This window comes from Pseudophryne corroboree, chromosome 6 (genome assembly GCF_028390025.1).
Source record: "Pseudophryne corroboree isolate aPseCor3 chromosome 6, aPseCor3.hap2, whole genome shotgun sequence".
NCBI lineage: Eukaryota > Metazoa > Chordata > Amphibia > Anura > Myobatrachidae > Pseudophryne > Pseudophryne corroboree.
The window spans coordinates 523,090,573-523,113,667 of record NC_086449.1 but is presented as its reverse complement, the minus strand read 5'-3'; positions in this window follow the sequence as shown (position 1 = coordinate 523,113,667).

Sequence of the window (23,095 nt, the reverse complement as noted above, 5' to 3'; positions counted from 1 at the left end):
CACCTGCGGTGTAGCCTGACTCTCCAATCCATTGTGGATTCATCTGTTTCCAGCTACAACACTACCTGCTTCCAGCCTCAGCTTCCAGCAGAGTACAGCTTCCCTTAAAGGGCCGGTGTCCTTTCTACACTTTACCACTCTCCACCGGAATTATTATTTCTCCGCTCTCAAGTTCTACATTTCAGTTCACATTTCATCGCTCCCAAAGTTCATTTATTATTTAACTGGTTCCAGCCAGTATCCACTCCGTGCTAACAACAGTCTGGTTCCAGCCAGTATCCACAGCAGCTGTTTTACCTTCAGCAACCCAGCTCTTCCTGGAACACCAGCTGGTATAATCCTGGGTTATCTCCATTGCTACAGCCGGGCCTGGTAAGGACTTTCCATCTAGAAGATCATAAGAACTATCTCACACTACCAGTGCCCTGTGGCTCCTGCCATGCTGTAGTACTCAGGAACTGTATTTATTCTTTGCTGACTTTTACGTTTTCTTTTATTGCTGCTGTGATGCGGAGTTGTCATAATAAACATCATTGACTTTTATCTAAGTTGTCGTGGTCACGCCTTCGGGCAGTTATTATTCATGTTACTTACATGTCCAGGGGTCTGATACAACCTCCCAGGTTCCGGTACATCTCAGCCCCTACAACTGAGGCTGCCTCCCGTCAGCTCAGGCCCTCAGTTGTGACATGTAGAACTTAGCAAACATGTTCGATCCTGAAAAAGTAGCCACTATGCAAAGTTTTAAAGCCGAGACACCCGGGGCAGCCGCCCAGGAAGAACCCACTTTACGAGTAGAGTGGGCCTTAACGGATTTCGGACATGGCAAGCCTGCTGTAGAATAAGCATGCTGGATAGTACACCTGATCCAGCAAGAAATCGTCTGCTTAGAAGCAGGCCACCCAACCTTGTTGGGATCATAAAGGACAAACAGAGCGTCCGACTTTCTGTGACGAGAAGTTCTCTTCACATAAATCTTCAAAGCCCTTACAACATCCAAGGATTTTGAAGTAACTGGCACCACAATAGGTTGGTTGATATGAAAAGCCAACACAATCTTCGGAAGAAATTGCTGACGCGTCCTCAGCTCAGCTCTATCTTCATGGAAAATCAAGTAGGGGCTCTTGCAGGACAATGCCCCCAATTCCGACACACGTCTAGCAGATGCCAATACCAAAAGTGTGACCGCCTTTCAAGTAAGAAACTTGACCTCAACCTCCTGTAAAGGTTCAAACCAATCCGACTGCAGGAACTGCAGCACCACCTTAAGATCCCAAGGTGCCGTAGAAGGCACAAAGGGAGACTGGATGTGCAGAACCCCTTTCAAAAAAGTCTGAACCTCAGGGAGGATAGCCAATTGTTTCTGGAAGAAAATGGACAAGACCGAAATCTGGACTTTTATGGAGTCCAAACGTTGGCCCACATCCACACCTGCTTGCAGAAAGAGGAGAAATTGCCCCAGTTGATACTCCATCGTAGGAAACTTCTTGGATTCACACCAAGACACGTACTTTTTCCAAATTCGATGGTAGTGTCTAGACGTTACTCCTTTCCTAGCCTGTATCAGAGTAGGAATGGCCTTGTTCGGAATGCCCTACTGAGCTAAAATCTGGTGTTCAACCTCCATGCCGTCAAATGTAGCCGTGGGTAAGTCTTGATAAGCGAACAGCCCCTGTTGCAGAAGGTCCTCTCAAAGAGGAAGAGGCCTCGGATTTTCCAGCAGTAACTCCAGAAGATCCGCGTAACAAGCTCTTCTTGGCCAGTCCGGAGCAATGAGGATCACCTGAACTCTTGTTCTTTTGATTATTTTGAGAATCCTTGGGATGAGTGGAAGTGGAGGGAACACATACACTGACTTGAACACCCACGGAGTTACCAGGGCTTTCACCGCCACTGCCTGTGGGTCCCTCGACTTGGAACAGTACCTCCGAAGCTTCTTGTTGAGGCGGGAGGCCATCATGTCTATTTGAGGTACCCCCAAAAACTTGTCACCTCTGCGAACACCTCTGGGTGGAGGCCCCACTCTCCTGGATGGAGATCGTGTCTGCTGAGGAAGTCTGCTCCCCAGTTGTCCACTCCCGGAATGAAGATTGCTGACAGCGCCACCACGTGTTTTTCCGCCCAGAGGATGATTCTTATTACCTCTGACATTGCAGCTCTGCTCTTCGTTCCGCCCTGTCGGTTTATGTAGGCCACTGTCGATACATTGTCCGACTGAACCTGAATGGCCTGATCTTTCAGAAGATGTGCCGCTTGCAGAAGACCATTGTACACGGCCCTTAGTTCCAGAATGTTTATCGGAGGGATGGTTTCCAGACTTGACCACCTTCCTTGGAAATTTTCCCCTTGGGTGACAGCTCCCCAACCTCTGAGACTGGCATCCATGGTTAGGAGGATCCAATTCTGAATCCTGAACCTGCGGCCCTCTAAAAGGTGAGAAGTTTGCAGCCACCAGAGGAGCGATATTCTGGCTTTCGGTGACAGATGTATCCTCTGGTGCATGTGAAGATGAGATCCCGACCATTTGTCCAGAATATCCAGTTGGAAAGACCGTGCATGAAATCTTCCGTACTGTAGAGCCTCGTAGGAAGCAAACATCCCGGACCATTGCTTGTATCACCAATGCTTTCTCCTCCGGTAGAAACACCTTCTGTACTTCCGTGTTGAGGATCATCCCCAGGAAGGACAGTCTCCTTGTTGGCTCCAAATGCGACTTTGGAAGGTTCAGGATCCATCCCTGATCCTGGAGAAGTTGAGTTGAGAAAGCAATGCTCTGTAACAGCTTCTCCCTGGAAGACTCTTTTATCAGCAGATCCTCCAGATATGTTCACAACCTGCTTGCGGAGGAGTAGCATCTCTGCCATGACCTTGGTGAACACCCTCAGTGCCGTGGAGAGGCCAAACGGCAGTGCCTGGAATTGATAGTGACAGTCTAGCAGCGCAAATCTGAGATAAGCCTGGTGAGATGGCCAGATCAGAATGTGCAGGTACGCATCCTTGATATCCAGGGATACTAGAAATCCCCCCTCCTCCAGACCTGAGATCACCGCTCTCAGAGACTCCATCTTGAATTTGAATTCCCTCAAATAAGGGTTCAACGATTTTAGATTCAATATTGGCCTGACCGAACCGGTTTCGGTACTACAAACAGGTTTGACTAATAACCCTTGTTTGTTAGGTGAGGTGGAACTGGAACAATAACATCTGACATTAGCAATTTTTGAATGGCTTCCTGTAGGATAGCACTTTCTGTCAGCAAAGCTGGTAAGCCTGATTTGAAGAATCTGTGAGGTGGGAGTTCTTGAAACTCCAGTCTGTACCCCTGGGTAACAGTATCTTGTACCCAGGGGTCTAGGCCTGATGATGCCCAGACATGACTGAAATTCCGTAATCTTGCTCCCACCTGCCCGATCTCCACTCTGGGAGGTCCACCGTCATGCCGAGGATTTTGAGGAAGCAGAACCAGGTTTCTGTTCCAGTGAACCTGTTGGTGCACGTTTTCTGGATTTCCCCTGACCTCCTCTAAAGAAAGTGGAAGGGGGCTTGGACTTTTTAACTTTCGCGGTCCGAAAGGACTGCATTGTAGACGTAGGATAAGATTTCCTAGTAGACGGTGTAGCTGAGGGAAGGAATGTTGACTTACCCGTAGTTGCTGTGAAGATCCAAGAATCTAACGCTTCCCCAAACAGAGCCTGACCTGTGAAGGGTTCTCCACACTCTTCTTGGATTACGCATCCGCAGACCATTGGCGCAGCCAGAGTCCCCTGCTTGCCGAGACAGCCATGGAAGAAGCCCTCGCATTGAGATGGCGAAGGTCATTCATGGCCTCCACCATGAAACCTGCAGAGTCCTGTATGTGATGGAAGAACAATTCAATGTCACTTCAATCCATAGAATCTAAATCATCTAGTAATGTGCCTGACCACTTTCTCTGACGTCCTAGTGGATGCTGGGGACTCCGTAAGGACCAGGGGGATAGCGGCTCCGCAGGAGACTGGGCACAAATAGAAAGCTTTAGTACTACCTGGTGTGCACTGGCTCCTCCCCCTATGACCCTCCTCCAAGCCTCAGTTAGATTTTTGTGCCCGAACGAGAAGGGTGCACACTAGGGGCTCTCCTGAGCTTCTTAGTGAAAGTTTTAGTTTAGGTTTTTTATTTTCAGTGAGACCTGCTGGCAACAGGCTCACTGCATCGAGGGACTAAGGGGAGAAGAAGCGAACTCACCTGCGTGCAGAGTGGATTGGGCTTCTTAGGCTACTGGACACCATTAGCTCCAGAGGGACCGATCACAGGCCCAGCCTTGGAGCTCGGTCCCAGAGCCGCGCCGCCGGCCCCCTTACAGAGCCAGAAGCAAGAAGAGGTCCGGAAAATCGGCGGCAGAAGACATCCTGTCTTCCACAAGGTAGCGCACAGCACTGCAGCTGTGCGCCATTGCTTCTCAGCACACTTCACACTCCGGTCACTGAGGGTGCAGGGCGCTAGGGGGGGGCGCCCTGAGCAGCAATAGAAACACCTTGGCTGGCTAAAAATACATCACATATAACCCCTGGGCTATATGGATGAATTTTAACCCCTGCCAGATTTTCACAGAAAGCGGGAGAAAGGCCGCCGAGAAGGGGGCGGAGCCTATCTCCTCAGCACACAGGCGCCATTTTCCCTCACAGCTCCGCTGGAAGGACGTCTCCCTGACTCTCCCCTGCAGTCCAGCACTACAGAAACAGGGTAAAAAAGAGAGGGGGGCACTAATTGGCGGGTTATTAACAATACAGCAGCTATAAGGGAGAAACACTTATATAAGGTTGTCCCTATATATATATATATATATATATAGCGCTCTGGTGTGTGCTGGCATACTCTCCCTCTGTCTCCCCAAAGGACTAGTGGGGTCCTGTCCTCTATCAGAGCATTCCCTGTGCGTGTGCTGTGTGTCGGTACGTTTGTGTCGACATTTATGAGGAGGAAAATGATGTGGAGGCGGGGCAATTGCCTATAATAGAGATGTCACCCCCTAGGGAGTCGACACCTGAGTGGATGGCTGTATGGAAGGATTTACGTGACCGTGTCAGCTCCTTACAAAAGACAGTTGATGACATGAGACAGCCGGCTAATCAGTTAGTCCCTGTCCAGGCGTCTCAGAAACCATCAGGGGCCCTAAAACGGCCGTTACCTCAGGTGGTAGATACAGACGTCGACACGGATACTGACTCCAGTGTCGACGGTGAGGAGACAAACGTGACTTCCAGTAGGGCCACACGTTACATGATCACGGCAATGAGAGAGGTTTTAAACATTTCTGATACTGCAAGTACCACTAAAAAGGGTATTATGTGGGGTGTGAAAAAACTACCCGTAGTTTTTCCTGAATCAGATGAATTAAATGAGGTGTGTGATGAAGCGTTGGTTTCCCCCGATAAAAAACTGATAATTTCTAAAAAGTTATTAGCATTATACTCTTTCCTGCCAGAGGTTACGGCGCGTTGGGAAACACCCCCTAGAGTGGATAAAGCACTCACACGCTTATCAAGACAAGTGGTGTTACCGTCTCCTGATACGGCCGCCCTCAAGGAACCAGGTGACAGAAAACTGGAAAATATCCTAAAAAGTATATACACACATACTGGTGTTATACTGCGACCAGCAATCGCCTCAGCCTGGATGTGCAGCGCTGGGGTGGCTTTGGTCGGATTCCCTGACTGAAAATATTGATACCCTGGATAGGGACAGTATATTGTTGACTATAGAGCATTTAAAAGATGCATTTCTATATATGCGAGATGCACAGAGGGATATTTGCACTCTGGCATCAAGAGTGAGTACGCTGTCCATTTCTGCCAGAAGAGGGTTATGGACGCGACAGTGGTCAGGTGATGCGGATTCTAAACGGCATATGGAAATATTGCCTTATAAAGGGGAGGAGTTATTTGGGGTCGGTCTATCGGACCTGGTGGCCACGGCAACTGCTGGGAAATCCACATTTTTTACCCCAGGTCGCCTCTCAGCATAAAAAGACGCCATCTTATCAGGCTCAGTCCTTTCGTCCCCATAAGGGCAAGAGGGCAAAAGGTTCCTCCTTTCTGCCCCGGGGCAGAGGAAGAGGAAAAAGACTGCAACAGACAGCCAATTCCCAGGAACAAAAGCCCTCTCCCGCTTCTGCCAAGTCCTCAGCATGACGCTGGGGCCTTACAAGCGGACTCAGGCACGGTGGGGGCCGGTCTCAAGAATTTCAGCGCGCAGTGGGCTCACTCGCAAGTGGACCCCTGGATCCTTCAAGTAGTATCTCAGGGGTACAAATTGGAGTTCGAGACGTCTCCCCCTCGCCGGTTCCTGAAGTCTGCTTTACCAACGTCTCCCTCAGACAGGGAGGCAGTATTGGAGGCAGTTCATAAGCTGTATTCCCAGCAGGTGATAATCAAGGTACCCCTCCTGCAACAAGGGAAGGGGTATTATTCCACGCTGTTTGTGGTACCGAAGCCGGACGGCTCGGTGAGACCTATTTTAAATCTGAAGTCTTTGAACACTTACATACAGAGGTTCAAATTCAAGATGGAGTCACTCAGGGCAGTGATCGCGAACCTGGAAGAGGGGGACTATATGGTGTCTCTGGACATCAAGGATGCCTACCTCCATGTCCCCATTTACCCGTCTCATCAAGGGTACCTCAGGTTTGTAGTACAAAACTGTCACTATCAGTTTCAGACGCTGCCGTTTGGATTATCCACGGCACCCCGGGTCTTTACCAAGGTAATGGCCGAAATTATGATTCTTCTTCGAAGAAAAGGCGTTTTAATTATCCCTTACTTGGACGATCTCCTGATAAGAGCAAGATCCAGAGAACAGTTAGTAGTCGGAGTAGCACTATCTCAAGTAGTGCTACGGCAGCACGGCTGGGTTCTAAATATCCCAAAATCGCAGCTGACTCCGACGACACGTCTTCTGTTCCTAGGGATGATTCTGGACACAGTCCAGAAAAAGGTGTTCCTTCCGGAGGTGAAGGCCAGGGAGTTATCCGAACTAGTCAGACACCTCCTGAAACCAGGGCAAGTCTCAGTGCATCAGTGCACAAGAGTCCTGGGAAAAATGGTAGCTTCCTACGAAGCGATTCCATTCGGCAGATTCCACGCAAGAACGTTTCAGTGGGATCTGCTGGACAAATGGTCCGGATCGCATCTTCAGATGCATCAGCGGATAACCCTGTCCCCAAGGACAAGGGTGTCTCTTCTGTGGTGGTTGCAGAGTGCTCATCTTCTAGAGGGCCGCAGATTCGGCATTCAGGACTGGGTCCTGGTGACCACGGATGCCAGCCTGAGAGGCTGGGGAGCAGTCACACAAGGAAGAAATTTCCAGGGCTTGTGGTCAAGCCTGGAGACATCACTTCACATAAATATCCTGGAGCTAAGGGCCATCTACAATGCTCTAAGCCTAGCACGACCCCTGCTTCAAGGTCAGCCGGTGCTGATACAGTCAGACATCACGGCAGTCGCCCACGTAAACAGACAGGGCGGCACAAGAAGCAGGAGGGCAATGGCAGAAGTTGCAAGGATTCTTCGCTGGGCGGAAAAACATGTGATAGCACTGTCAGCAGTGTTCATTCCGGGAGTGGACAACTGGGAAGCAGACTTCCTCAGCAGACACGACCTCCACCCGGGAGAGTGGGGACTTCACCCAGAAGTCTTCCACATGATTGTGAACCGTTGGGAAAAACCAAAGGTGGACATGATGGCGTCCCGCCTCAACAAAAAACTAGACAGGTATTGCGCCAGGTCACGGGACCCTCAGGCAATAGCTGTGGACGCTCTGGTAACACCGTGGGTGTACCAGTCAGTGTATGTGTTCCCTCCTCTGCCTCTCATACCCAAGGTACTGAGAATCATAAGAAGGAGAGGAGTAAGGACTATACTCGTGGCTCCGGATTGGCCAAGAAGGACTTGGTACCCGGAACTTCAAGAGATGCTCACGGAGGACCCGTGGCCTCTACCTCTAAGAAGGGACCTGCTCCAGCAGGGACCCTGTCTTTTCCAAGACTTACCGCGGCTGCGTTTGACGGCATGGCGGTTGAACGCCGGATCCTGAAAGTAAATAAGAATTTACTTACCGATAATTCTATTTCTCGTAGTCCGTAGTGGATGCTGGGAACTCCGTAAGGACCATGGGGAATAGCGGCTCCGCAGGAGACTGGGCACAAAAGTAAAAGCTTTAGGACTACCTGGTGTGCACTGGCTCCTCCCCCTATGACCCTCCTCCAAGCCTCAGGATACTGTGCCCGGACGAGCGTACACAATAAGGAAGGATATTGAATCCCGGGTAAGACTCATACCAGCCACACCAATCACACCGTACAACCTGTGATCTGAACCCAGTTAACAGCATGATAACAGAGGAGCCTCTGAAAAGATGGTTCACAACAATAATAACCCGATTTAGTTAACAAAAACTATGTACAAGTATTGCAGACAATCCGCACTTGGGATGGGCGCCCAGCATCCACTACGGACTACGAGAAATAGAATTATCGGTAAGTAAATTCTTATTTTCTCTGACGTCCTAGTGGATGCTGGGAACTCCGTAAGGACCATGGGGATTATACCAAAGCTCCCAAACGGGCGGGAGAGTGCGGATGACTCTGCAGCACCAAATGAGAGAACTCCAGGTCCTCCTCAGCCAGGGTATCAAATTTGTAGAAGTTTACAAACGTATTTGCTCCTGACCAAGTAGCTGCTCGGCAAAGTTGTAAAGCCGAGACCCCTCGGGCAGCCGCCCAAGATGAGCCCACCTCCCTTGTGGAGTGGGCATTTACAGATTTTTGGCTGTGGCAGGCCTGCCACAGAATGTGTTATACAAACAAAAACAAATGTTTCCGCACCGGTATGGTATGGCCTAATCCCCATATAACATATTAATATAGAGATCTAGATATCTGCATGAGGGGACGTGCTACCTGCTACCTAAGAGATCGATATTTAATCAAAAAAGAAAAAGAAAAAGGGTAGCGTTGTGGTGCACAGGGTCATAAGTTGGCTGTTTATTAATAAATTAAAACATAACTTTTATTGGTAATTTAGAATAAAATAAACTCCCCACCAATCAAAAAAAGAGGCGAAATATTAAAAACTAGAAGATAGTAAGAAATGAAATATTAAAAACTGGCGCTGAGACACCTGATATTGCTCCTATAGTCCTAAATAATCGATCCAAATATCAATGTTAGTATTGTGTAGTGGTGTGTAAATTATCACCTACTTAATATAAATGTTAGTCCTACGTAGTGGTGTATAAATTACCACCACTATAAATGTAGTGATCCTCTAACTGACATCAAACGAAACAGAAATAAGGGACGTTCCTCCTATATTTATGCTGTTATATCATTCGGGAGTGGTAAATAAATTTTACAAATATCATTGAGTAATAGACTTGAATACTATGTCTCCCTCATACATTGTTGCAAAATTAAGTTCTGCTAGACTCTCCACCATCAGAAAGTGACAGAATGAGTCACTCGAGAAAGAATGTAACAAATATACTAAACATTCTTTGTACTATGAACTGCTGTAAAACAGAACAGAGTCTGTTTGGATGATTGTTCACACTGCCTGTGTAAATAATATACTCTGGGGTGATAGAATAATTAATTAATGGATATGATCACTTAATCTTTCCTCTATGTACAGCTAGAGTCTATAATAAATTTGCAGAATGAGTTCTCCACACACTTCACTGAAGCAATAATTGCTCATCTGCACAATCTTATAGGCAGTATTAATTTTCACAGTCAGTAAAATTAAAGATGACATGTATCTCATAACAGGGGTCTAAACGTTTGTACCCACAATCAAGTAGTGTCTCTTTATGTGGTGAGCTGATAGCAGTCTGCTGGGTTCACGTTAGCCGTGTTACATAGAACGGCATTGCATAGTCCGCATATGTACGATGTTACTGGCAGGTATAAATCACTCACAGTGAGAGAGATAACATATGTCTCGTGTTTAAGGAGGCAGTGTTATATTGTGTTTAAGGTGGCAGTGTTATATTTCACTGTTCACACTGCCTGAATGGATATTCCTGTTAGCGTATTATACTGTGAACTAATATAGGATTCTGAAGATTGTGTTAATAAACTTAAAGGATGACAGGATATTTAATAGATATAATTGACTGATGACTTGACAAATTATTCTTTCCTCTCTATATTGCTAATATCTATAATAAGATTGCAAAGTAAATTCTAAACACATCTCACTGAGGCAATAGCTTCTCATCTGCACAGTATTATAGGCAGTAATATTAGAGACCTAGGCATTTGCACCCGCAATTAACAATGTTTCTTTGTGTGTTGAATTAATAGCGGTATGCTGAGTTCACATAAGCCGTACTAAGTGAGACGGCATTAAGCAGTTCTGATCTGCACGATGTTGCAGACAAATATAAATCTCTGACAGTGGGAGAGATATCGTGTGTCTCTTGTTAGGGGAGGCAGTGTTATGTTTCATTAACACTTTCACCTCAGGTTCGATCACTTCAATTAGACTAACACAAACAATAAACACAATATCATTAGGAGCATATCTCGGGCCGTCAGCGCCTTACTCCAATGCGCATTTCGCCCGTGGCTTAATCATGGAGCCGACCCGACTGTGGGGTCCGCCGGGTTTATATAGGAGTGTCTGTGTCCGTTAGAATTCATATTGGCCAATCCGAGCCACTCTGAATAGGGACGTAATTCGTCCATCTAATGCTAATCGCTCCCCGAGTAGCTGAACAGTGATGAGCAGTGGAATGCCTATCTAGCTTAGTACCTGTCTGATACTATTGGTCCCATCAGTGTCAGTCTGTAGCTGTTATGCGCTTGTATCCTCATACTTGAAGATATGTTTTAAACAGTAAAATAAGTCGGAGGGCGGAGATGGGAGTGTCTCAATTGTATTATCCTCCTGAGGGACTTGGAATTGAATTTCTCGATGTAGTCAGATCTATCTCCATTGCACAAATTTATATTCGAAAAATCCAACGTCTTACGTTGTTGAGCCCTATTAAAATAAACCTCATTAATCAAATTCTATGTTATCAATATTTATGTGATGCCAAAATTTGGTACTGATGTCACTATCTGTGTTTAGTTTAACCTATTATGACTAATATGCCTAATCTACAATATCTATAAAAATATAAAAATAAATATATATATATATATATATATGCGTGAAATAGTAATGAATTTCTATATCTGTTTATTACGTGATTGTGAACAGAAAATAAAAAGTGTGTGATATAAGGGAGAGATATTAATCATCCAAGACCCTCCAAAAAACAAATAAAAGTGTCAATAAAAATTATGGATATAAGGGAGAGATATTAAAACTAGGACCCTCCAGTTAAAAACAAAAATGTGTAAGAAGAAAAAGGAAATAATAAGTGTTTGTGATAATTTCCATTAATAATAATAATGAATGTATCATCTTGGTCCCAAAATTCACTACAAGAATACTACAAAAAATAATTTTTTAAATCTGGTGGGACTGAGAAGGATGGTGATTGATGTCCACCAAAACTGTTTATGCAATGGGTATATTATATCATTTAATCACAACTACATCTAAAATGCAGGTTGGGTGTACTATCGTATACCCAAATGTATCTTTTCTCATAAGAAAGCAGAATAGCTGATATTCTCATTCAATCCATTTGGTTGAATGCTTCCCATCAGGAAGATAAGACGTGCTTCTCTCCTCAGCAGTTGATTGGTCATATTGCCTCCCCTGTTGTCTGATTTGATTCTTTCCATCACAAAGGCCTTCAGATGTCGTGTATTGCTTTGGCTCTTTGTTCGAAGATTTTTTCACTCGTGCAGTTCCTGCGTGTCCTGAGGTATTCTCCCTTGGGTACTCCCCTGATTACTGCCTCTGGATGGAAACTAGTAGCATGTAAGATGCTGTTAGTCGCTGTTTCTTTCCTGAACATGTCTGATGTTAATCGTCCATCTTCTTCCACTGAAATTGTCAGGTCCAGGAAGTTAACAGCTTTCTGGCTCATCTCAGTTGTCAACGTCAGGTTAAAAGGATTGGTATTCAGGATCCGAATGAATTCTAGAAATTGTTCTTTCTCTCCTTCCCAGATGATGAACAAGTAGACCTTTTAAACAGCGATTACTTGAGCATGCAGGGAATATCCGGAGAGCAAAAGAAGACCTAATGAAATGTAAGATATTATCTACAGTTGCTAGACATTTCATGATTCACCACCAAAGCAATACACGACATCTGAAGGCCTTTGTGATGGAAAGAATCAAATCAGACAACAGGGGAGGCAATATGACCAATCAACTGCTGAGGAGAGAAGCACGTCTTATCTTCCTGATGGGAAGCATTCAACCAAATGGATTGAATGAGAATATCAGCTATTCTGCTTTCTTATGAGAAAAGATACATTTGGGTATACGATAGTACACCCAACCTGCATTTTAGATGTAGTTGTGATTAAATGATATAATATACCCATTGCATAAACAGTTTTGGTGGACATCAATCACCATCCTTCTCAGTCCCACCAGATTTAAAAAATTATTTTTTGTAGTATTCTTGTAGTGAATTTTGGGACCAAGATGATACATTCATTATTATTATTAATGGAAATTATCACAAACACTTATTATTTCCTTTTTCTTCTTACACATTTTTGTTTTTAACTGGAGGGTCCTAGTTTTAATATCTCTCCCTTATATCCATAATTTTTATTGACACTTTTATTTGTTTTTTGGAGGGTCTTGGATGATTAATATCTCTCCCTTATATCACACACTTTTTATTTTCTGTTCACAATCACGTAATAAACAGATATAGAAATTCATTACTATTTCACGCATATATATATATATATATATATTTATTTTTATATTTTTATAGATATTGTAGATTAGGCATATTAGTCATAATAGGTTAAACTAAACACAGATAGTGACATCAGTACCAAATTTTGGCATCACATAAATATTGATAACATAGAATTTGATTAATGAGGTTTATTTTAATAGGGCTCAACAACGTAAGACGTTGGATTTTTCGAATATAAATTTGTGCAATGGAGATAGATCTGACTACATCGAGAAATTCAATTCCAAGTCCCTCAGGAGGATAATACAATTGAGACACTCCCATCTCCGCCCTCCGACTTATTTTACTGTTTAAAACATATCTTCAAGTATGAGGATACAAGCGCATAACAGCTACAGACTGACACTGATGGGACCAATAGTATCAGACAGGTACTAAGCTAGATAGGCATTCCACTGCTCATCACTGTTCAGCTACTCGGGGAGCGATTAGCATTAGATGGACGAATTACGTCCCTATTCAGAGTGGCTCGGATTGGCCAATATGAATTCTAACGGACACAGACACTCCTATATAAACCCGGCGGACCCCACAGTCGGGTCGGCTCCATGATTAAGCCACGGGCGAAATGCGCATTGGAGTAAGGCGCTGACGGCCCGAGATATGCTCCTAATGATATTGTGTTTATTGTTTGTGTTAGTCTAATTGAAGTGATCGAACCTGAGGTGAAAGTGTTAATGAAACATAACACTGCCTCCCCTAACAAGAGACACACGATATCTCTCCCACTGTCAGAGATTTATATTTGTCTGCAACATCGTGCAGATCAGAACTGCTTAATGCCGTCTCACTTAGTACGGCTTATGTGAACTCAGCATACCGCTATTAATTCAACACACAAAGAAACATTGTTAATTGCGGGTGCAAATGCCTAGGTCTCTAATATTACTGCCTATAATACTGTGCAGATGAGAAGCTATTGCCTCAGTGAGATGTGTTTAGAATTTACTTTGCAATCTTATTATAGATATTAGCAATATAGAGAGGAAAGAATAATTTGTCAAGTCATCAGTCAATTATATCTATTAAATATCCTGTCATCCTTTAAGTTTATTAACACAATCTTCAGAATCCTATATTAGTTCACAGTATAATACGCTAACAGGAATATCCATTCAGGCAGTGTGAACAGTGAAATATAACACTGCCACCTTAAACACAATATAACACTGCCTCCTTAAACACGAGACATATGTTATCTCTCTCACTGTGAGTGATTTATACCTGCCAGTAACATCGTACATATGCGGACTATGCAATGCCGTTCTATGTAACACGGCTAACGTGAACCCAGCAGACTGCTATCAGCTCACCACATAAAGAGACACTACTTGATTGTGGGTACAAACGTTTAGACCCCTGTTATGAGATACATGTCATCTTTAATTTTACTGACTGTGAAAATTAATACTGCCTATAAGATTGTGCAGATGAGCAATTATTGCTTCAGTGAAGTGTGTGGAGAACTCATTCTGCAAATTTATTATAGACTCTAGCTGTACATAGAGGAAAGATTAAGTGATCATATCCATTAATTAATTATTCTATCACCCCAGAGTATATTATTTACACAGGCAGTGTGAACAATCATCCAAACAGACTCTGTTCTGTTTTACAGCAGTTCATAGTACAAAGAATGTTTAGTATATTTGTTACATTCTTTCTCGAGTGACTCATTCTGTCACTTTCTGATGGTGGAGAGTCTAGCAGAACTTAATTTTGCAACAATGTATGAGGGAGACATAGTATTCAAGTCTATTACTCAATGATATTTGTAAAATTTATTTACCACTCCCGAATGATATAACAGCATAAATATAGGAGGAACGTCCCTTATTTCTGTTTCGTTTGATGTCAGTTAGAGGATCACTACATTTATAGTGGTGGTAATTTATACACCACTACGTAGGACTAACATTTATATTAAGTAGGTGATAATTTACACACCACTACACAATACTAACATTGATATTTGGATCGATTATTTAGGACTATAGGAGCAATATCAGGTGTCTCAGCGCCAGTTTTTAATATTTCATTTCTTACTATCTTCTAGTTTTTAATATTTCGCCTCTTTTTTTGATTGGTGGGGAGTTTATTTTATTCTAAATTACCAATAAAAGTTATGTTTTAATTTATTAATAAACAGCCAACTTATGACCCTGTGCACCACAACGCTACCCTTTTTCTTTTTCTTTTTTGATTAAATATCTGCCACAGAATGTGCAAGCTGAATTGTACTACAAATCCAACGAGCAATAGTCTGCTTAGAAGCAGGAGCACCCAGCTTGTTAGGTGCATACAGGATAAACAGCGAGTCAGATTTTCTGACTCCAGCCGTCCTGGAAACATATATTTTCAGGGCCCTGACAACGTCTAGCAACTTGGAGTCCTCCAAGTCCCTAGTAGCCGTAGGCACCACCATAGGTTGGTTCAGGTGAAACGCTGAAACCACCTTAGGGAGAAACTGAGGACGAGTCCTCAATTCCGCCCTGTCCGAATGGAAAATCAGATAAGGGCTTTTACAGGATAAAGCCGCCAATTCTGACATGCGCCTGGCCCAGGCCAGGGCCAACAGCATGACCACCTTCCATGTGAGATATTTTAACTCCACAGATTTAAGTGGTTCAAACCAATGTGACTTTTGGAACCCAAAAACTACATTGAGATCCCAAGGTGCCACTGGAGGCACAAAAGGAGGCTGTATATACAGTACCCCTTTTACAAACGTCTGAACTTCAGGGACTGAAGCTAGTTCTTTTTGGAAGAAAATTGACAGGGCCGAAATTTGAACCTTAATGGACCCCAATTTCAGGCCCATAGACACTCCTGTTTGCAGGAAATGTAGGAATCGACCCAGTTGAAATTCCTCCGTCGGCCTTACTGGCCTCGCACCACGCAACATATTTTCGCCAAATGCGGTGATAATGTTTTGCGGTTACATCCTTCCTGGCTTTGATCAGGATAGGGATGACTTCATCCGGAATGCCTTTTTCCTTCAGGATCCGGCGTTCAACCGCCATGCCGTCAAACGCAGCCGCGGTAAGTCTTGGAACAGACAGGGTCCTTGCTGGAGCAGGTCCCTTCTTAGAGGTAGAGGCCACGGATCCTCCGTGAGCATCTCTTGAAGTTCCGGTTACCAAGTCCTTCTTGGCCAATCCGGAGTCACAAATATAGTGCTTACTCCTCTCCATCTTATAATTCTCAGTACCTTGTGTATGAGAGGCAGAGGACGGAACACATACACTGACCGGTACACCCACGGTGTTACCAGAGCGTCTACAGCTATTGCCTGATCTGCTGAGGAAGTCTGCTTCCCAGTTGTCCATTCCCGGAATGAACACTGCTGACAGTGCTATCACATGATTTTCCGCCCAGCGAAGAATCCTTGCAGCTTCTGCCATAGCCCTCCTGCTTCTTGTGCCACCCTGTCTGTTTACGTGGGTGACTGCCGTGATGTTGTCCGACTGGATCAACACCGGCTGACCTTGAAGCAGAGGTCTTGCTAAGCTTAGAGCATTGTAAATGGCCCTTAGCTTCAGGATATTTATGTGAAGTGATGTCTCCAGGCTTGACCATAAGCCCTGGAAATTCCTTCCCTGTGTGACTGCTCCCCAGCCTCGCAGGCTGGCATCCGTGGTCACCAGGACCCAGTAATGAATGCCGAATCTGCGGCCCTCTAGAAGATGAGCACTCTGCAACCACCACAGGAGGGACACCCTTGTCCTTGGTGACAGGGTTATCCGCTGATGCATCTGAAGATGCGACCCGGACCATTTGTCCAGCAGGTCCCACTGGAAAGTTCTTGCGTGGAATCTGCCGAATGGGATTGCTTCGTAGGAAGCCACCATTTTTCCCAGAACCCTTGTGCATTGATGCACTGAGACTTGGCTCGGTTTTAGGAGGTTCCTGACTAGCTCGGATAACTCCCTGGCTTTCTCCTCCGGGAAAAACACCTTTTTCTGGACTGTGTCCAGGATCATCCCTAGGAACAGAAGACGAGTCGTCGGAACCAGCTGCGATTTTGGAATATTGAGAATCCAACCGTGCTGCCGCAACACTACCTGAGATAGTGCTACACCGACCTCCAACTGTTCTCTGGATCTTACCCTTATCAGGAGATCGTCCAAGTAAGGGATAACTAAAACTCCCTTCCTTCGAAGGAGTATCATCATTTCGGCCGTTACCTTGGTAAAGACCCGGGGTGCCGTGGACCATCCAAACGGCAGCGTCTGAAACTGATAGTGACAGTTCTGTACCACAAACCTGAGGTACCCTTGGTGAGAATGGTAAATTGGGACATGAAGGTAAGCATCCTTGATGTCCCGAGACATCATGTAGTCCCCTTCTTCCAGGTTCGCAATCACTGCTCTGAGTGACTCCAACTTGAATTTGAACCTCCGTATGTAAGTGTTCAAAGATTTTAGATTTAGAATCGGTCTCACCGAGCCGTCCGGCTTCGGTACCACAACAGTGTGGAATAATACCCCGTTCCCTGTTGCAGGAGGGGTACCTTGATTATCACCTGCTGGGAATACAGCTTGTGAATGGCTTCCAAAACTGCCTCCCTGTCAGAGGGAGACGTCGGTAAAGCCGACTTTAGGAAAACGGCGAGGGGGAGACGTCTCGAATTCCAATTTGTACCCCTGAGATATCACCTGAAGGATCCAGGGGTCTACTTGCGAGTGAGCCCACTGCGCGCTGAAATTCATTGAGACGGGCCCCCACCGTGCCTGATTCTGCTTGTAAAGCTCCAGCGTCATACTGAGGGCTTGGCAGAGGCGGGAGAGGGCTTCTCCCTCTGTCACGGGGCAGAAAAGAGGAACCTTTTGCCCGCTTGCCCACGAAAGGACTGTGCCTGATAATACGGCGTCTTCTTATGTTGAGAGGCGACCTGGGGTACAAACGTGGATTTCCCAGCTGTTGCCGTGGCCACCAGGTCTGAAAGACCGACCCCAAATAACTCCTCCCCTTAATAAGGTAATACTTCCAAATGCCGTTTGGAATCCGCATCACCTGACCACTGTCGTGTCCATAACCCTCTACTGGCAGAAATGGACAACGCACTTAGACTTGATGCCAGTCGGCAAATATTCCGCTGTGCATCACGCATATATAGAAATGCATCTTTTAAATGCTCTATAGGCAATAATATACTGTCCCTATCTAGGGTATCAATATTTTCAGTCAGGGAATCCGACCACGCCAACCCAGCACTGCACATCTAGGCTGAGGCGATTGCTGGTCGCAGTATAACACCAGTATGTGTGTAAATACATTTTAGGATACCCTCCTGCTTTCTATCAGCAGGATCCTTAAGGGCGGCCATCTCAGGAGAGGGTAGAGCCCTTGTTCTTAAAAGCGTGTGAGCGCTTTATCCACCCTAGGGGGTGTTTCCCAACGCACCCTAACCTCTGGCGGGAAAGGATATAATGCCAATAACATTTTAGAAATTATCAGTTGTTATCGGGGGAAACCCACGCATCATCACACACCTCATTTAATTTCTCAGATTCAGGAAAACTACAGGTAGTTTTTCCTCACCGAACATAATACCCCTTTTTGGTGGTACTCGTATTATCAGAAATGTGTAAAACATTTTTCATTGCCTCAATCATGTAACGTGTGGCCCTACTGGAAGTCACATTTGTCTCTTCACCGTCGACACTGGAGTCAGTATCCGTGTCGGCGTCTATATCTGCCATCTGAGGTAACGGGCGCTTTAGAGCCCCTGACGGCCTATGAGACGTCTGGACAGGCACAAGCTGAGTAGCCGGCTGTCTCATGTCAACCACTGTCTTTTATACAGAGCTGACACTGTCACGTAATTCCTTCCAACAGTTCATCCACTCAGGTGTCGACCCCCTAGGGGGTGACATCACTATTACAGGCAATCTGCTCCGTCTCCACATCATTTTTCAGCTCATACATGTCGACACAAACGTACCGACACACAGCACACACACAGGGAATGCTCTGATAGAGGACAGGACCCTACTAGCCCTTTGGGGAGACAGAGGGAGAGTTTGCCAGCACACACCAGAGCGCTATATACAGGTTGAGTATCCCATATCCAAATATTCCGAAATACGGAATATTCTGAAATACGGAATTTTTTGAGTGAGACTGAGATAGTGAAACCTTTGTTTTCTGATGGCTCAATGTACACAAATTTTGTTTAATACTAAAAAGTAATACAAATATTGTATTAAATGACATTCAGGCTGTGTGTATAAGGTGTATATGAAACATAAATGTATTCTGTGCTTAGACTTGGGTCCCATCACCATGATATCTCATTATGGTATGCAATTATTCCAAAATACGGAAAAATCCCATATCCAAAATACCTCTGGTCCCAAGCATTTTGGATATGGGATACTCAACCTGTATATACAGGGATAACCTTATATAAGTGTTTTTCCCCTATAGCTGCTGTATTTTTAATACTGCGCGTAATTAGTGCCCCCCCTCTCTTTTTTAACCCTTTCTGTAGTGTAGTGACTGCAGGGGAGAGCCAGGGAGCTTCCCTCCAACGGAGCTGTGAGGGAAAATGGCGCCAGTGTGCTGAGGAGATAGGCTCCGCCCCCTTATCGGCGGCCTTATCTCCCGTTTTTCTGTGTATTCTGGCAGGGGTTAAATTCATCCATATAGCCCAGGAGCTATATGTGATGCATTTTTTGCCATCCAAGGTGTTTTTATTGCGTCTCAGGGCGCTGGGGGTGTGAAGTGTGCTGAGAGCAATGGCGCACAGCTGCAGTGCTGTGCGCTACCTTGTTGAAGACAGGACGTCTTCTGCCGCCGATTTTCCGGACCTCTTCTTCTGGCTCTGTAAGGGGGCCGGCGGCGCGGCTCTGGGACCCATCCATGGCTGGGCCTGTGATCGGTCCCTCTGGAGCTAATGTCCAGTAGCCTAAGAAGCCCAATCCACTCTGCACGCAGGTGAGTTCGCTTCTTCTCCCCTTAGTCCCTCGATGCAGTGAGCCTGTTGCCAGCAGGACTCACTGAAAATAAAAAACCTAACTTAAACTTTTTCACTAAGCAGCTCAGGAGAGCCACCTAGTGTGCACCCTTCTCGTTCGGCCACAAAAATCTAACTGAGGCTTGGAGGAGGGTCATAGGGGGAGGAGCCAGTGCACACCAGGTAGTCCTAAAGCTTTTACTTTTGTGCCCAGTCTCCTGCGGAGCCGCTATTCCCCATGGTCCTTACGGAGTTCCCAGCATCCACTAGGACGTCAGAGAAAAAGGCATTCCGGATGAAGTCATCCCTACCCTGATCAAAGCCAGGAAGGATGTAACCGTGCAGCATTATCACCGTATTTGGCGAAAATATGTTGCGTGGTGCGAGGCTAAGAAGGCCCCTACAGAGGAATTTCAACTGGGTCGTTTCCTGCACTTCCTGCAAACAGGACTGTCTATGGGCCTAAAATTAGGGTCCATTAAGGTTCAAATTTCGGCCCTGTCGATCTTCTTCCAAAAAGAGCTGGCTTCAGTTCCTGAAGTTCAGACGTTTGTCAAAGGGGTGCTGCATATACAGCCTCCTTTTGTGCCTCCAGTGGCACCTTGGGATCTCAATGTGGTTTTGGGGTTCCTAAAATCACATTGGTTTGAACCACTCACCACTGTGGACTTAAAATATCTCACATGGAAAGTGGTAATGCTGTTGGCCCTGGCTTCAGCCAGGCGCGTGTCAGAATTGGCGGCTTTATCCTATAAAAGCCCTTACCTAATTTTTCATACGGATAGGGCAGAATTGAGGACTCGTCCTCAATTTCTCCCTAAGGTGGTTTCAGCGTTTCACCTGAACCAGCCTATTGTGGTACCTACGGCTACTAGGGACTTGGAGGACTCCAAGTTGCTGGACGTAGTCAGGGCCCTGAAAATATATGTTTCCAGGACGGCTGGAGTCAGAAAATCTGACTCGCTGTTTATTCTGTATGCACCCAACAAGCTGGGTGCTCCTGCTTCTAAGCAGACTATTGCTCGTTGGATTTGTAGTACAATTCAGCTTGCACATTCTGTGGCAGGCCTGCCACAGCCAAAATCTGTAAAAGCCCATTCCACACGGAAAGTGGGCTCATCTTGGGCGGCCGCCCGAGGGGTCTCGGCTTTACAACTTTGCCGAGCAGCTACTTGGTCAGGGGCAAACACGTTTGCAAAATTCTACAAATTTGATACCCTGGCTGAGGAGGACCTGGAGTTCTCTCATTCGGTGCTGCAGAGTCATCCGCACTCTCCCGCCCGTTTGGGAGCTTTGGTATAATCCCCATGGTCCTTACGGAGTCCCCAGCATCCACTAGGACGTCAGAGAAAATAAGAATTTACTTACCGATAATTCTATTTCTCGTAGTCCGTAGTGGATGCTGGGCGCCCATCCCAAGTGCGGATTGTCTGCAATACTTGTACATAGTTATTGTTAACTAAATCGGGTTATTGTTGTAGTGAGCCATCTTTTCTAGAGGCTCCTCTGTTTATCATACTGTTAACTGGGTTCAGATCACAAGTTATACGGTGTGATTGGTGTGGCTGGTATGAGTCTTACCCGGGATTCAAAATCCTTCCTTATTGTGTACGCTCGTCCGGGCACAGTATCCTAACTGAGGCTTGGAGGAGGGTCATAGGGGGAGGAGCCAGTGCACACCAGGTAGTACTAAAGCTTTCTATTTGTGCCCAGTCTCCTGCGGAGCCGCTATCCCCCTGGTCCTTACGGAGTCCCCAGCATCCACTACGGACTACGAGAAATAGAATTATCGGTAAGTAAATTCTTATTTTACTATGGCTTTAGAAATCCACGCACAAGCAATAGTAGGCCTTAAAGCTATGCCAGTAGCTGTGTATAATGATTTAAGTGTAGTCTCAATCCTACAATCAACCGTCTCTTTTAAAGTGGTGGACCCTGGAACATGTAAAACCACTCTTTTAGACAACGTAGACACAGAAGCGTCTACTCCAGGCGGGATTTCCCACTTTTTCCTTTCCTCCTCAGGGAAGTGAAATCAATGAGAACCCTTTTTGGTATCTGGAACTTTTTCTCCGGCTTTTCCCAGGATTTTTCAAACAATGCGTTTAATTTCTTAGAAACAGGGAATGTAATAGAGGATTTCTTATTATCAGTAAAGTAAGTCTCCTCTGCTGGCTGAGGTACCTTATCAGTAATGTGTAAAATGTCCCTAATATCCTCAATCATGAGTTGCTGTTACGCACACCAGTGCTAACAGGAGTATACCGGTGTATGAACAGAGAGGGAAGCGAAGCAAACGAGCTCACAGACAGTATAACATAACATACACAGGAAGTGATGGAATAACTAATAAACACAAAGTGAACGGAGAAGCCCAAAGGCTCAGGAATTGGGTGTCTCCCTAGTGTCAGGAATGCTCAGATGGAATAGAGCGGACAATGAAGCGATGTGTAGTGATTTAACATGTGGAGCACCTGAAATGATGTTGCTAAGAGCAACAGAAAAAACCCCAAAGGGTTACCAACGGGTGTGGGAATAAACTCCTTGGTCAGAGATAGAAATATAGACACAAGGAGAGTATCCACAATCCTAACCCCCACTTGCAGGGCACAGGTTCAGCTTACTGCCACTAAACTGACACCTGGACGCCCTGCACAGTGAGGGAGGATTAAGCAAGCAGGTCTGAGAGTACAGCCGCAAACCTGCTGGGTTCACAGAATAGCAAAAGAACCCCAGCAGGTCAAACAACTGACTCCAGTCTTACTGCTAGGTCCGGATTGGCAGAATGAAGTACCGAATCCCAAGGCCTATTCGCAGTAAGCAACAAGTAAATACAAAGTCACATAGTACTAGCTAACTCTCTGGAACTGACTAACAAACAAAGATTCAGCAGCATTTGCCTAGCGTGAGAGGATGGTTTATATAGCAGGTGCTGTCCACGCCCCACTCAGACCTCACAGACTGTGAGCACAAAACCAGCGCCGGATTCCCTGCCGTGCACAGAGCCTGTAACCACTACACAGTAAAAACCCGGACCGGAGTATCAGCTGCGCTCAGGTTACTTCTTTAACACTTGCCTCCCGGTTGCCATGGCGACGTGGCAGCACAGAGCAGGAGATCCTAACAGTACCCCCCCTCTGACGAGGGGTCAAAAAAACCCTACCACCGGGTTTATCGGGGAACTGCGAGAAGAAAGAGCGTATCAGTCTGGGGGCATGAAGATCACAACTGCGCACCCACGACCGCTCCT